Raw genomic sequence first — 16556 nt, 5'->3', positions numbered from 1 at the left:
AGTTCTGAGTTTCTTTCAGGGCTCTCAAGCACGCTTTGGGTCACAACAGTGAAATGTAGTCTAGATGGTCTAAACCCAGGCATAATACACATCTAAAAACACAACCGTTTAAAAAAAAGTTATATGAAAACATTGTACACAATATACTTTCTTAGTGTACAGTGAGGCAATCGTACAGTGAAGTGTATGATTGGTTACATTCTCCTCCCTCGAATGTGTTAAATCCGCATGTGCCCAGTATAGGGGGGGAAAAAACATTCCCATTTGTGCAAATTTAAGATCTAAAAGGATAAGACCATTAAATAATAAATAAACAAACAAAAAAACAAACAAAGAACATATAACCAAACCTTCAAGGAATGTGCAAAAAGCTCCAACAATTGGAATACATTTAAGAGGAACACAGATCAGATGTAGATTTGATGATACTGCTGATGATTTAGTTTCTTCCTGCAGGTTGGGCACGTCTGTGATTTGGCAAGTGAGTCACGTATGCATGTGTTGCAGAACAGGTGACCACACTGGGAGGAGACAAGCATTCTTCCACCATCAATTATCTGAGGGGTGAGGCAGAAGCTTGTTTACAAGGTGCACACAATTACTGCTTCACACAAAAGCCAGTTATATCCTGATTTCCAGAGGCTTAACATCAATGGAAAAGTGAAAGTCTGACTTACCTCTCCAAACGTGTCCATACAGATGGGACAACTGATTGTTGTTGGGGTGGATCTGTGAACAACAGAATCCATTCATTTTAACCACTCCTCTAGAGTGGAGCTAAAGTCAAAATAGTCCAGGTTATAGTAAGGTAAGAAGGGTCCCAATGGTCATTTTGACAGAGCTCCAGAGTTCCTCTGTGAAGATGGGAGAACCTTCCAGAAGGACAACCATCTCTGAAGCACTCCACCAATCAGGCCTTTATGGTAGAGTGGCCAGAAGAAAGCCAGTCCTCAGTAAAAGGCACATGACAGCCCACTTGGAGTTTGCCAAAAGGCAGCTAAAGACTCTCAGACCATGAGAAACAAGATTCTCTGGTCTGATGAAATCAAGATTGAACTCTTTGGCCTGAACGCCAAGCGTCACGTCTGGAGGAAACCTGGCACCATCCCTACGGTGAGCATGGTGGTGGCAGAATCATGCTGTGGGGATGTTTTTCAGCGGCAGGGACTGTGAGACTAGTCAGGATCGAAGCAAAGATGAACCGAGCAAAGTACAGAGAGATCCTTGATGAAAACCTGCTCCAGAGCTCTCAGGACCTCAGACTGGGGCGAAGGTTCACCTTCCAACAGGACAACAACCCCAAGCACACAGCCAAGACAACACAGGAGTGGCTTCTGGACAAGTTTCTGAATGTCCTTGAGTGGCCCAGCCAGAGCCCGGACTTAAACCTGAACGAACATCTCTAGAGAGACCTGAAAATAGCTGTGCAGCAACGCTCCCCATCCAACCTGACAGAGCTTGAGAGGATCTGCAGAGAAGAATGGGAGAAACTCCCCAAATACAGGTGTGCCAAGCTTGTAGCGTCATACCCAAGAAGAGTTGAGGCTGTAATCGCTGCCAAAAGGTGCTTCAACAAAGTACTGAGTAAAGTAACCACTCCTATGTAAATGGTAGATTATCTGACACTCAAGAAGAAGGTCTGATCTCATTATTACTGAAACAGGATACAAGTGGAAAATATAAAGATCCAGTCCATTTACAAAATTGGAGGCCCCTTACACTTCAGTGTTGTGATGCAAAAATCCTAGCAAAATGTATAGCGCATAGAATTAAAAAGGTATTGTCGGATATTATTCATTCTAATCAGACAGGTTTTTTACATGGAAGATACATTGGAGATAATATAAGGCAAGTATTGGAAACAATAGAACACTATGGAAAATATGGGAAACCAGGCCTGCTATTCATAGCTGACTTGAAAAGGCATTCGATAAAGTTCGAGCTGGGGTTTATATATAAATGCCTGGAGCATTTCAATTTTGGAGAATCTCTTATAAAATGGGTCAAAATCATGTATAGTAACCCTAGGTGTAAAATAGTAAATAATGGCTATTTCTCTGAAAGTTTTAAACTGTCAAGAGGAGTGAAACAAGGTTGTCCACTATCGGCATATCTATTTATTGTGGCCATCGAGATGTTAGCTATTAAAATCTGATCCAATAATAATATCAGAGGATTAGAAATACAGGGCTTAAAAACAAAGGTGTCATTGTACTATTATTATTATATTATTGTACGCTGATGATTCATGTTTTCTTTTAAATCCACAACTAGAATCCCTCCACAGACTCATAGAGGATCTAGATACATTTTCTAACCTCTCTGGATTACTACCAAATTATGACAAATGTACTATATTACGTATTGGATCACTAAAAAATACAATTTTTACATTACCATGTAGTTTACCAATAAAATGGTCTGATGGTGATGTGGATATACTCGGAATACATATCCCAAAGGAAATAAATGATCTCACTTCAATAAATTTTAATAGAAAGTTAGTAAAAATAGATAAGATCTTACTACCATGGAAAGGAAAATACCTGTCAATTTGTGGAAAAATCACACTGATTAACTCTTTAGTATTATCCCAGTTTACCTATTTGCTTATGGTCTTGCCTACGCCTAGCGAAACGTTTTTTAAATTATATGAGAAAAAAATATTCAATTTTATTTGGAATGGCAAGCCAGACAAAATTAAAAGGGCATATTTATATAATGAATATGAATTCGGAGGACAGAAATGATTAAATATTAAAGCATTAGACCTATCACTAAAAGCTTCAGTCATACAAAAGTTATACTTAAATCCGAACTGGTTCTCAAGCAAATTAGTAAGATTGTCTCACCCAATGTTCAAGAAAGGCCTTTTTCCCTTTATTCAGATTACAACAACTCATTTGCAGTTATTTGAAAAGGAAATCATCTCCCAAATATCACTATTTCTAAAACAAGCCATAGAAAGTTGGTTGCAATTTCAATTTAATCCTCCAGAAACGTCAGAACAAATAATGCAACAAATATTGTGGTTAAATTCAAATATACTAATTGACAAAAAAACTTTATTTTTTGACAGAATGTTTAAAAAAGGTATAATCTTCGTAAAGGATATCATCGGTAGGACTGGTGGAGTTATGTCGCACATGCAGCTAACAAAAACATATGGAAATGTCTGCTCTACCCAAAATTACAACCAAATAATTGCAGCCTTACCGCAAAAGTGGAAGAGGAAAGTGGAAGGGGGAGAAAGTAAGGAACTTGTCTGTCGGCCTTGCATTAAAGGACATAATTGGTTAAGGAAAACTGTGATGAATAAAAAAGTATATCAGTTTCACTTAAGGACCAAAGGATTGACAGCCGTCCCATATAGATTGCAAAATAGTTGGGAAGAGATCTTTGATGTACCGATCCCATGGCATAGTGTTTATGAACTGACATGCAAAACGACACCGGATTCAAAAATTAGAATCTTTCAATTTAAATTATTATATAAAATTCTTGCTACCAATAGAATGTTATTTATATGGGGGATACAATCTTCCCAGCTCTGCGGAATCATTAGATCATTTGTTTTGGTTCTGTCCATTTGTAGCTTGTTTTTGGACATAGGTCCAGGAATGGCTAAAGGATTGCAATATTTACCTGGAACTAACCTTGCAGAAAGCATTACTGGGTGATCTGAAAAGTCATAGTCAATCGATCAATAATATAATAATACTTTTAGCAAAAATGTTTATTTTTAATTCACAATCTGTAGAAGCAATGAGAATAGAAAGGTTCAGAACTTTTGTAAAACATCACAGTACGGTTGAAATATATATGGCAAATAGAAATCCTATATGGATGGTGTTAAGAGCTAGATGGGAGGTATTGAATAGAGTTGAAGGATGGGACTAATAACAAATAACAACAAATAATAACAAAGATAGCTAATAATGTAAGCATACTGTGTCCATAATAAGTATATAGGTTGAATGTTGGGAGCTTTTGGGAAAGAGCACAGTTAGAAAGATAAGGCATATAGAAGCAAACCGGATGGACATCATGAAAATGATCGGAGAGGTTGAGTTTAGAAGTTCAGGAGCAAAAAATTATAATAATAATAATATATATATATATATATATATATATATATATATATATATATATATATATATATATATATATATATATAATAGAATTATTGTAAAATTAACTGTGTCCATAAGGTGTAGATAGTAAGTATAGACCGGAAGTAGAGGCCTGGGCATTGTTGTTCACTAATTTACTCCAAGTAGGGAAAGGATGGCGGGGTTGAAAAGTAATAAAGGGGAGTATATATATAAAAAACATGGGGGATTGGAAGTGATGCAGACAATTACATTGATAGAAGATACAATCTATCTGCAATATTAAGCTGATCCACCCCCCAAAAAAAAAAAGTACTGAGTAAAGGGTCTGAATACTTACAGTATCAGTCAAAAGTTTGGACACACATACTCATTCAAGGGTTTTTCTTTATTTTTACTATTTAATAGTAAAGACCACAGATGTTCACAAGTCTTCGAGGTAGAGTCCAAGTCAAGTCTCAAGTCTTTTAGGGCCAAGTCTAAGTCAAGTCACAAGTTCCTTTTGGCAATGGCTTTCTGCTTGCTGTGGGTTAGGTCTATAAACCTTGTAAATTATTTGAAGAGACTCCCTTCATTAGTCCATACTTGTATGAAAGAAAGCACATCAGGCACTATTTAAATCAAAATACATTTCTTTTTAAAATGTAGACAGTTTACATGAATAAAAGTAACTGTACCGGATTTGAAAAAAACCTAACATAACATTTTGTGCATGGTCTTTTTTGGCAGACATTGTCTATATTTCACTTCATTCTGTCACACAAACAGAACATCTGTAGGGGAGGGAAGATAAATGACAAGTATAAATGTAAACTAAAATGACTGACAACTGTTCAATTACTGCACTACTAAAGCGTTCTATATACCTAAAATATACTTACTGACCTGGACACTTAACAGAAACACAATTTCCTGTAACAAGTAGCAAATTACGTCCTGTGCCCTAAGACAGAGAACATTTCTGTTGCAGACAGTTTACATTTCAGAAAGATCAAGTTTGTCAGCGTTCTTGTGCTGTGCCTGGCACGATGAGGGTGCATGATGAGGCCTCCGTGACTAAACACTCTCTCCACTGGGGCACTGGTGGCAGGCACAGCCAACACTGTCATTGCTACCTGCTTGAGCCTTGGAAAGTATTTCGCATGGATTCTCCAAAAGTCCAAGCAATCAACTTCATTTTCATCAGAAGATACTTGAATGTAGCGAATAATCTCTGCTCTGACAGATTACTTTATGTCTCCTTTCTTCTTGCTGATCTTGTTGCGGTAGCCAGAGAACAGCACTGAGAGTCGCCAATTTCTCCCCCTGAGGAAGGTCAGTGGCCTGGACAAAAGGGTACAAAATGTCCACTAGCTCCAATAGCTGGCTCCATTCCCTTGGTGATAAGCAGAGCTCCTTGTGTCCAGATTGGCAACTGCTTTAACAAGCCGGAGGACGGAATTCCATCTGGCAAGGATACTACGATTGGTTCCGAACTCAGCTTCAAATGCTTATTTCAGACCACAGGTAGTATGTAGTAAGCTGCAAAGTTTAGTTACCTTAGCCATCACACTGTTTATGATTTTTGTTTCCTTTAGTCCATCTCTAATCACCAGTTGTAATGAATGGACAAAGCACTGTAAGCGCTGTTGCCTGCAGTTGGTTTGGATTGCTTCAACATCAGCATTGTACTCTTCACCAAATTCTTCCCATAGGCTGGGGTTATCCACAACATCATCATCATCATCATGATCATTGCTTGCTTTGGGGAAACAAACTGTGAAGGCCTTTTTCATATTTGCAGCGTTATCACATATGATATAATCTAATTTATGTTTTATGCCAAAATGATCACATATTACTTCAAATGTATCACTGATTCTTTCCCCAGTGTGTGACCCTGTGAATCTATCACAGCTCAACAGAACTGACTCCAGTCTGGGAGTTTTTTTCTCTTCCATGGCCATGTAATGGGCCGTTACGCCCATGAAGCCCCTCATGGTCCTGTCAGTCCATATATCTACAGTGACAGACACTGATTCTGTCTTCTCTAGGACACTTTTGATTGTAGCCTCTTTGTTCAGTGTTAAGTCATGCAGGCGCCTGGTCAACATGGGCCTACTTACTGGTCTATATTTGTCATCTACCACTGACATGAAATGCCTAAAGTGAGGGTTGTCCACTAAGGACATAAAAGTATTTGATCCCCTGCTGATTTTGTACGTTTGCCCACTGACAAAGACATGATCAGTCTATAATTTTAATGGTAGGTTTATTTGAACAGTGAGAGACAGAATAACAACAAAGAAAATCCAGAAAAACGCATGTCAAAAATGTTATAAATTGATTTGCATTAGTACTTGGTGGCAAAACCCTTGTTGGCAATCACAGAGGTCAGACGTTTCTTGTAATTGGCCACCAGGTTTGCACACATCTCAGTAGGGATTTTGTCCCACTCCTCTTTGCAGATCTTCTCCAAGTCATTAAGGTTTCGAGGCTGACGTTTGGCAACTCGAACCTTCAGCTCCCTCCACAGATCTTCTATGGGATTAATCCAGGCTCTGTCGTAGCCGGCCACGACTGGGAGACCCATGGGGCGGCGCACAATTGGCCCAGCGTCGTCCAGGGTAGGGGAGGAAATGGCCTGCAGGGATGTAGCTCAGTTGATATAGCATGGTGTCTGCAACGCCAGGGTTGTGGGTTCGATTCCCACGGGGGGCCAGTATGAAAAATAAAAAAATGACGGATAAGAGCGTCTGCTAAATGACTAAAATGTAAATGTAATTAAGGTTTGGAGACTGGCTAGGCCACTCCAGGACCTTAATGTGCTTCTTCTTGAGCCACTCCTTTGTTGCCTTGGCTGTGTGTTTTGGGTCATTGTCATGCTGGAATACCCATCCACGACCCATTTTCAATGCCCTGGCTGAGGGAAGGACGTTCTCACCCAAGATTTGACGGTACATGGCCCCGTCCATCGTCCCTTTGATGCGGTGAAGTTGTCCTGTCCCCTTAGCAGAAAAACACCCCCAAAGCATAATGTTTCCACCTCCATGTTTGACGGTGGGGATGGTGTTCTTGGGGTCATAGGCAGCATTCGTCGTCCTCCAAACACGGCGAGTTGAGTTGATGCCAAAGAGCTCAATTTTGGTCTCATCTGACCACAACACTTTCACCCAGTTCTCCTCTGAATCATTCAGATGTTCATTGGCAAACTTCAGACGGGCATGTATATGTGCTTTCTTGAGCAGGGGGACCTTGCGGGCGCTGCAGGATTTCAGTCCTTCACGGCGTAGTGTGTTACCAATTGTTTTCTTGGTGACTATGGTCCCAGCTGCCTTGAGATCATTGACAAGATCCTCCCGTGTAGTTCTGGGCTGATTCCTCACCGTTCTCATGATCATTGCAACTCCACGAGGTGAGATCTTGCATGGAGCCCCAGGCCGAGGGAGATTGACAGTTATTTTGTGTTTCTTCCATTTGCGAATAATCGCACCAACTGTTGTCACCTTCTCACCAAGCTGCTTGGCAATGGTCTTGTAGCCCATTCCAGCCTTGTGTAGGTCTACAATCTTGTCCCTGACATCCTTGGAGAGCTCTTTGGTATTGGCCATGGTGGAGAGTTTGGAATCTGATTGATTGATTGCTTCTGTGGACAGGTGTCTTTTATACAGGTAACAAACTGAGATTAGGAGCACTCCCTTTAAGAGTGTGCTCCTAATATCAGCTCGTTACCTATATAAAAGACACCCGGGAGCCAGAAATCTTTCTGATTGAGAGGGGGTCAAATACTTATTTCCCTCATTAAAATGCAAATCAATTTATAACATTTTTGACATGCGTTTTTCTGGATTTTGTTGTTGTTATTCTGTCTCTCACTGTTCAAATAAACCTACCATTAAAATTATAGACTGATAATTTTTTTGTTAGTGGGCAAACGTACAAAATCAGCAGGGGATCAAATACTTTTTTCCCTCACTGTAGGCAGGTTGCAGGAAATGATCAGGTCTTGCAGTATAGCCTCTGTTATGGCCTTCTGCCTGGGGTGGCCCTGGCTGTACACATGGACACCTGTGGTGGTGGTCAAGAATGAGTCAATGCTGCTCTGTCCTTCTGTCCCTGAGCTGGCCACCTTTGCTTTGCAGAATTCAGTGAACCTGCAGATGAACAACATGATGGATAGTTGTTGCTGACTTGAGATGGAAGTACAAGGACACAAACAAATATATGGTCTATGGTATTTTTCAGCAGAAATGTCCAAGAAGTTGCATGCTTCGAACTCTCGTTTTATACTAAATTACTTCCTAGGACCAGGCTACAACAGAAAGTATATCCCATAGTGATATGCATATTGGCCCTGTGTAGCTCAGTTGGTAGAGCATGGTGCTTGCAACGCCAGGGTTGTGGGTTCGATTCCCACGGGGGGCCAGTATGAAAAAAAATGTATGCACTCACTAACTGTAAGTCGCTCTGGATAAGAGTGGCTGCTAAATGACTAAAATGTAAAATGTAATAATCTCTGCTAACAAGTAGGCCTAGCTATCTGAAAACCCACCTCTTAACCTTTCAAGAAATATTCGACAGTAATACATTTCCAGTTAGCTAAAAGATGACACACAAGAAAGCTAGCTATATCAAGCTGGCATCTGCTAAACAGGCTATTATTAGTCTAACGACATTGTAACGTTGTTAGCTAGCTAGCCTGACTGACCGTTCGCGGTGAGTTTTCAAATGTCAGTTGAAGTTGGATGTAGTTGCGCCAGCATCTTTAATGTTAATTCCACAAGTTTTGCAAACAGCATTTTGTTTAATGCCACTGGCATTACACTGCAGGTTCTTGTAACCAAATGTAATAACGAAAGCCTCACCACCTGATGACATTGTTGCTGATTACAATTGTTTAGCAGTAGTACTACAGTGACGTACAAATGACTAAAATGTTCTAGAACGCTTTACAGCCCTCTGTATTAAACTACTATCTCTGTGTTACAATGCCGCCTGTTCCATGTTATCTGACAGAATGCACAACAAAAACTTATCCCAGTACTGACTGACTTGTTCACGAGTCACGAGTCTCTCATCTAGAGTCCAAGTCAAGTTTCAAGTCAATTGATCATGAGTCTAAGTCAAGTCGCAAGTCATTTTCTTTGCGACTTAAGTGCAACTCGAGTCCGAGTCTCAGACTCGAGTTTCCATCTCTGGTAAAGACATCAAAACTATGAAATAACACATATGGGATCATGTAGTAACCCAAAAAAGTGTTAAACAAATCAAAATATATTTTATATTTGAGATTCTTCAAAGTAGCCACCCTATGCCTTGATGACAGCTTTGCACACTCTTGGCATTCTCTCAACCAGCTTCATGAGGAATGCTTTTCCAACAGTCTTGAAGGAGTTCCCACATATGCTGAGCACTTGTTGGCTGCTTTTCCTTCACTCTGCGGTCCGACTCATCCCAAACCATCTCAATTGGGTTGAGGTCGGGTGATTGTGGAGGCCAGGTCATCTGATGCATCACTCCATCACTCTCCTTCTTGGTCAAATAGCCCTTACACAGCCTGGATGTGTGTTTTGGGTCATTGTCCTGTTGAAAATCAAATGATAGTCCCACTGAGCCCAAACCAGATGGGATGGCATATAGAATGCTGTGGTAGCCATGCTGGTTAAGTGTGCCTTGAATTCTAAATAAATCACAGACAGTGTCACCAGCAAAGCACCCCCACACCATCACACCTCCTCCTCCATGCTTCACGGTGGGAACCACACATGCGGAGATCATCCGCTCACCTACTCTGCGTCTCACAAAGACACGGCGGTTGGAACCAAAAATCTCAAATTTGGACTCAGACCAACGGACAGATTTCCACCGGTCTAATGTCCGTTACTCGTGTTTTTTGGCCCAAGCAAGTCTCTTCTTATTATTGGTGTCCTTTAGTAGTGGTTTCTTTGCATCAATTCAACCATGAAGGCCTGATTCACACGGTCTCTTCTGAACAGTTGATCTTGAGATGTGTCTGTTACTTGAACTCTGTGAAGCATTTATTTGGGCAGCAATCTGAGGTGCAATCAACTCTAATGAACTTATCCTCTGCAGCAGAGGTAACTCTGGGTCTTCCTTTCCTGTGGCGGTCCTCATGAGAGCCAGTTTCATCATAGTGTTTGATGGTTTCTGCGACTGCACTTGAAGAAACTTTCAAAGTTCTTGAAATTTTCCGGATTGACTGACCTTCATGTCTTAAAGTAATGATGGACTGTATTTTTTCTTTGCTTGTTTGAGCTGTTCTTGCCATAATATGGACTTGGTATTTTACCAAATAAGGCTATCTTCTGTATACCACCCCTACCTTGTCACAACACAACTGATTGGCTCAAACACATTAAGAAGGAAATAAATTCCACTAATTAACTTTTAACAAGGCACACCTGTTAATTGAAATGCATTCCAGGTGACTACCTCATGAAGCTGGTTGAGAGAATGCCAAGAGTGTGCAAAGCTGTCATCAAGGCAAAGGGTGGCTACTTTGAAGAATCTTAAATATATCTTGATTTGTTTAAAACCTTTTTGGTTACTTCACGATTCCATGTGTGTCATTTCATAGTTTTGATGTCTTTACTATTATTCTACAATGTAGAAAATAGTAAAAATAAAGAAAAACCCTGGATTGAGTCAATTTTTGACTGGTACTGTATGTAAATGTTATATCTGTTCTTTATAAATTAGCAAACATTTCTAAAACCCTGTTTTTAATTTGTCATTATGGGGTATTGTGTGTAGATTGATGAGGGGAAATAAACAATTTAATCGATTTTAGAATAAGGCTGTAACCTAACAAAATGTGGAAAAAGTCAAGGGGTCTGAATACTTTCCAAAGGCTCTGTATATATTAAGTTTCAATATGGTAGATATTGCATTTACTGTCTGTGCATCAAGTTTACAAACTATCATTTAAGTTAATCAAAGATTCCTATATTCAACTTCTCAGATGCATTCAGATTCAGGTTTTCAAATTCAGTTCTCTAAACCTGGTACTTTGCCAGCCGGGAAAGGTAGAGGAAAACAGATCAAACTCTCTCTGTGGTAAACAGAAGCTTCTGGCGGTTTCTGAAACCAATGTGGCATATTGCATTTATTTTCTTTCTATGAATTTGGCTCTAGTGTTTGAACTGTTTTGGCTATAAGCTATTATGACCCCATTCTTGAAAGTGAAGACTCTCTGGAACATGGACATGCCTTATGTTTCCCTCTATGATGATCACATGCCGCGCAGGACACATTAGAAGGGAGAGTCACAAAAAAACGTAAATTTGGCCTCTATAAGAATATATACTGAACAAAAATATAAAACGCAACATGCAACAATTTCAACGATTTTACTGAGTTACAGTTCATTTAAGGAAATCAGTCAATTGGAAAAAATGTATTAGGCCCTAATCTATGGATTTCACATGACTGGGCAGGGGCGCAGCCATGGGTGGGCCTGGGAGGGTATAGGCCCACCCACTGCGGAGCCAGGACCAGCCAATCAAAATGAGTTTTTCCCCCACAAAAGGGCTTTATTACAGACAGAAATACACCTCAGCTTCATCAGCTGTCCGGGTGGCTTGTCTCAGATGACCCCGCAGGTGAATAAGCCGGGTGTGGAGGTCCTGGGCTGGCGTGGTTACACGTGGTCTGTGGTTGTGAGGCCGGTTGGACATATTGCCAAATTCTCTAAAAAGATGTTGGAGGCAGCTTATGGTAGAGAAATTAACATTAAATTATCTGGCAACAGCTCTGGTGGACATTCCTGCAGTCAGCATGCCAATTGCATGGGCCCTCAAAATGTAGACATCTGTGTCATTGTGTTTTGTGACAAAACTGCACATTTTAGAGTGGTCTTTTATTGTCCCCAGTACAAGGTGCACCTGTGTTATGATCATGTTGTTTAATCAGCTTCTTGATATGCCACATGTCAGGTGGATGGAGGGATTATCTTGGCAAAGGAGAAATGCTCACTAACAGGGATGTAAACAAATTCGTGCACAAAATTTGAAATCAGCTTTTTGTGTGTATGGAAAATTTGAGATGTTTTGTTTCAGCTCATGAAATATGGGACCAACACTTTACATGTTGCATTTATATTTTTGTTCGGTATAGTTGAATAACCCTGTCACAGCCCTTCTTATGATAGCCTTTCCACTCCCTACTTAAATATTGTGGCTTACTGGGTTCGAATCAGGTATCTTGCAATTCACAAGACTGTTAGCCCACTTAGCTAAAGCCTATAAGGTTAAGTTCAGGAAGTTCATGTAAAGGACGACACGCTGCTTGCTTATCGAGTACCATTTCCCCCTGATTCAGCTCATATCGAGACATGAATTCAGGATCTGCCTCGCAAACACGTGACCGCCCTCCTGAAGAGTTCCAACCATGGCCTAAAATGAACACCCGCCACCTGCGGGTAGATGTTGGCATTGGCAGGTAAAATGTATATTTCACCAACCACGTTAGCGGGTGGTCAGGGCTCCACAGTGCAAACATTTCTGAATAAAAAAAGTATGATCACATTTATAGTAAAATAAATGCTTCAGTAGTTGTTTTCAAAGTATTCCCGCCATTTTGTTTCATAGCTGGTAAATTAATTAATTAATTGCACAAAGTCAAAGAACTACACAAATCCTATATAGCCCATTCCACCTCGCGCTGCAACACTGCCTGGCTGGGGGCTGTGCGCACGAGAAGAGTTGAGTGAAAGATTCATTTTTAGAAGCGCTGTGCACAGGCATAAAAGTTGGTCTAATTTACTTTATACTTGTGTTTCTTGGCTATTTACATTGTTTTGTTCAAAAGCTAGGTTGTTTTTCTATGTTTGAGTTTCAACCACTAGGGAAGAGAAGACAACACTTCTACTAGTCAGACAATCTCACAGGCACAAACATGACTCGAGTCACGCTACCACGGTAACATGGCAGGTGAACATTTGTGTCTCATCTGTGATATTTTAGTTAAGACTCAGGTCACAAAACAAAACATTTAATTATTCAATATACCACAGTCACCTATTTCTAGTAATAAATTTGTTTTGAAAAAAAGCATGCTCAGACGTTTTTTGTGTTTTGTTGGTGTAATTTTAAAATATATTGGCTGGTAAATCTGAGTGGCTGGTAGATTTTTTAATCAAAAAATGTACTGTATGCCCTGGTTCCAACCCACCGCACTGTTGAAAAAGGCCAACTTCAATTGCGCAAGGGGCGACACTTCAGGCTGATGATTGAGTTTCGAAGATCCCCATCAGCAACATTCACCCCCCAAACTCACTCCACTGCAACTCCAGTGGTTGAGCTGAGCGCAACTCTAGATCCGAGTCCAGTGGCACCATTGTAAAGGACTGAGACTCGAACTCAGGACTTCTGCCTCGAAAACACACGTGACCGCCCTCCTGAAGCATTCCAACCTATCGTGCTATTAAAAAAGGGCTTCAATTGCGTAAGGGTCAACACTTTGGTCTAAGAAGCGAAGTTCACAGATCCCCATCTGCTACACTAATACAAGTCTTCACGATCCAGCAAGGTTACTCATCAAAAGAGTGTGGTTTGGTGATCCATGCTTATGTGATGAGCAACCTGAAGGCATAGTTTCAAGTCTCCGGCAAGGTTAGTCATTATAAGGGTAACATGTGACTGACTGGGTTAAGACTGTGTTAGCCTGCTAAGCTAAAGGCATGGGTCCTGTGACTTGGATGGGTCTCTTCAATGAGGAGGTCAAAGGGGGTGAAATGTGACCGAGGTGGCTCTTTTAATGAGTAGCCTTGCTGGAGACTTGAGTTAGCTTCCTTAGCTCCTCTCGATGGGCTTTAGCTAGGTGGGCTAGCACAGTCTTGTGACATGCAGGAGACCTGGTTCGAACCCTCGATCCTGACTAGTCTCCCAGTCACTGCCGCTGAAAAACATCCCCACAGTATGATGCTGCCACCACCATGCTTCACCGTAGGGATGGTGCCAGGTTTCCTCCAGACGTGACACTTGGCATTCAGGCCAAAGAGTTCAATCTTGGTATCATCAGACCAGAGAATCTTGTTTCTCATGGTCTGAGAGTCCTTTAGGTGCCTTTTGGCAAACTCCAAGCGGGCTGTCATGTGCCTTTTACTGAGGAGTGGCTTCCGTCTGGCCACTCTACTATAAAGGCCTGATTGGTGGAGTGCTGCAGAGATGGTTGTCCTTCTGGAAGCTTCTCCCATCTCCACAGAGGAACTCTGGAGCTCTGTCAGAGTGACCATCAGGTTCTTGGTCACCTGCCTGACCAAGGCCCTTCTCCCCGATTGCTCAGTTTGGCCAGGCGGCCAGCTCTAGGAAAAGTCTTGGTGGTTCCAAACTTCTTCCATTTCAGAATTATGGGAGACACTCTGTTCTTGGGGACCTTCAATGCTGCATAAATTATTTCGTACCCTTCCCCAGATCTGTGCCTTGACACAATCCTGTCTCGGAGCTCTACGGACAATTCCTTCGACCTAATGGCTTGGTTTTTGCTCTGACATGCACTGTCAACAGTGGGACCTTATACAGACAGGTGTGTGCCTTTCCAAATCATGTCCAATCAATTGAATTTACCACAAGTGGACTCCAATCAAATTGTAGAAACATCTCAAGGATGATCAATGGAAACAGGATGTACCTGAGCTCAATTTCGAGTCTCACGCAAAAGGTCAGAATACTTATGTAAATAAGGTATCTGTTTTCTATTTTTAATCAATTGGCAACATTTTCTACAAACCTGTTTTCGCTTTGTCATTATGGGGTATTGTGTGTAGATTGATGAGAATTTCTGTATTTAATCAATTTTAGAATAAGGCTGTAACATAACAAAATGTGGAAAAGGTCAAAGGGTCTGAATACTTTCCAAATGCACTGTAAATGCATCTGAGAAGTTGAATATATGAAACTTTGATTAACTTAAATGATAGTTTGTAAACTTGATACACATACAATGAATGCAATCTCTACCATATTGAAACTGAATATATAAATATTGAATTTGAAAACTCAATGCAATATTCATTCAATTCAGTTTCAAATCATGAAATACAAGTTAAATTCATGAATTCAATTATTCAATTTGTGCATAACAAATGAAAAATTATGGAATTAAAATTCAATATCCTAACACAAATTCAAAATAATGGAATTCAAATACAATCTGTTGGCACTGAAATCACCCCATATAAAATACCCTCAAATAAAAGGTGACATTATGTACTGTCGCCTCATATGAAACATTTGATCTCAAATCCAAAATGCTTGAGGATAGAGCACACATATGTATATATATATATTTTTTAATAGCTTCACTGTCCAAATACATATGGAGGGGAGTGTACATGGGCCCTTACTCACTGCTCTCCAGCACCTCTATGGTCTCAAGGCGTGAGGCGTTACTGCTGTCTGTTGTGCCTTAATTTGTATTGTTGGAGCATCTGGTATCAGGGATCTCTATTCTATCTTGCTCAGCCTGGATGCATATGGGTAGGGTACAGTCAAGAAACAGAAGAGTGTAAACACACATGGGTAGACAAAGGGAGTAGAAATAGGTGTTTGTCTGAGTGATGCGGAAGGAGAACAGATTGTCACTGCAAAATAAATAAATGACACACACACTGAGGATGTAACAACATTATAGACATCCTATACTTCTTGCAACAAGAATGGCAGATAATGGAACTTGAACTTACAAGCTACAGAACTAAAGTAGCTAAACCTACAGTTAACTGCCAAAATAAAATAAACACCAACATAACGTGTCTTAATAGGGCGTTGGGCCACCACGAGCCAGAACAGCCTCAATGCACCTTGGCATATCTACAAGTGAATGGAACTCTATTGGAGGGATGAAACACTATTTCTTTGAGAAATTCCATCATTTGGTGTTTTGTTGATGGTGGTTTAAAAAGCTGTGTCAGGTGCCGCTCTAGAATCTCCCATATGCGTTCAAATGGGTTGAGATCTGGTGACTGAAACGGCAACGGCATTTGGTTTACATCGTTTTCATGCTCATCAAACCATTCAGTCACCACTAGCCCTGTGGATGGGGGCATTGTCATTTTATGGGGGCATTGCCATGCATGGTAGCTAAAAATTGCCAAAATAATGGCCTACACTGCATTTTCCATCCCATCACATATACTCTCTCTCTCTCACACACACACACATATTTATACTCCGGACTCCGACATTGCTCGTCCTAATATTTATAAATTTCTTAATTCCATTACTTTTAGATTTGTGTGTATTATTGTGAATTGTTAGATATTACTGCACTGTTGGCGCTAGGAACACAAGTATTTTGATACACCTGCAATAACATCTGCTAAATATGTGTACCCGACCAATAAAACTTGATTTCCTTTTTATACGACCCTAAGCATGATGGGATGTTAATTGCTTAATTATCTCGGGAACCACACCTGCGTTGAAGCACCTGCTTTCAATATAC

This window comes from Coregonus clupeaformis, chromosome 29, assembly GCF_020615455.1.
Source record: "Coregonus clupeaformis isolate EN_2021a chromosome 29, ASM2061545v1, whole genome shotgun sequence".
Taxonomy (NCBI): domain Eukaryota; kingdom Metazoa; phylum Chordata; class Actinopteri; order Salmoniformes; family Salmonidae; genus Coregonus; species Coregonus clupeaformis.
This window is presented reverse-complemented; position numbering follows the sequence as displayed.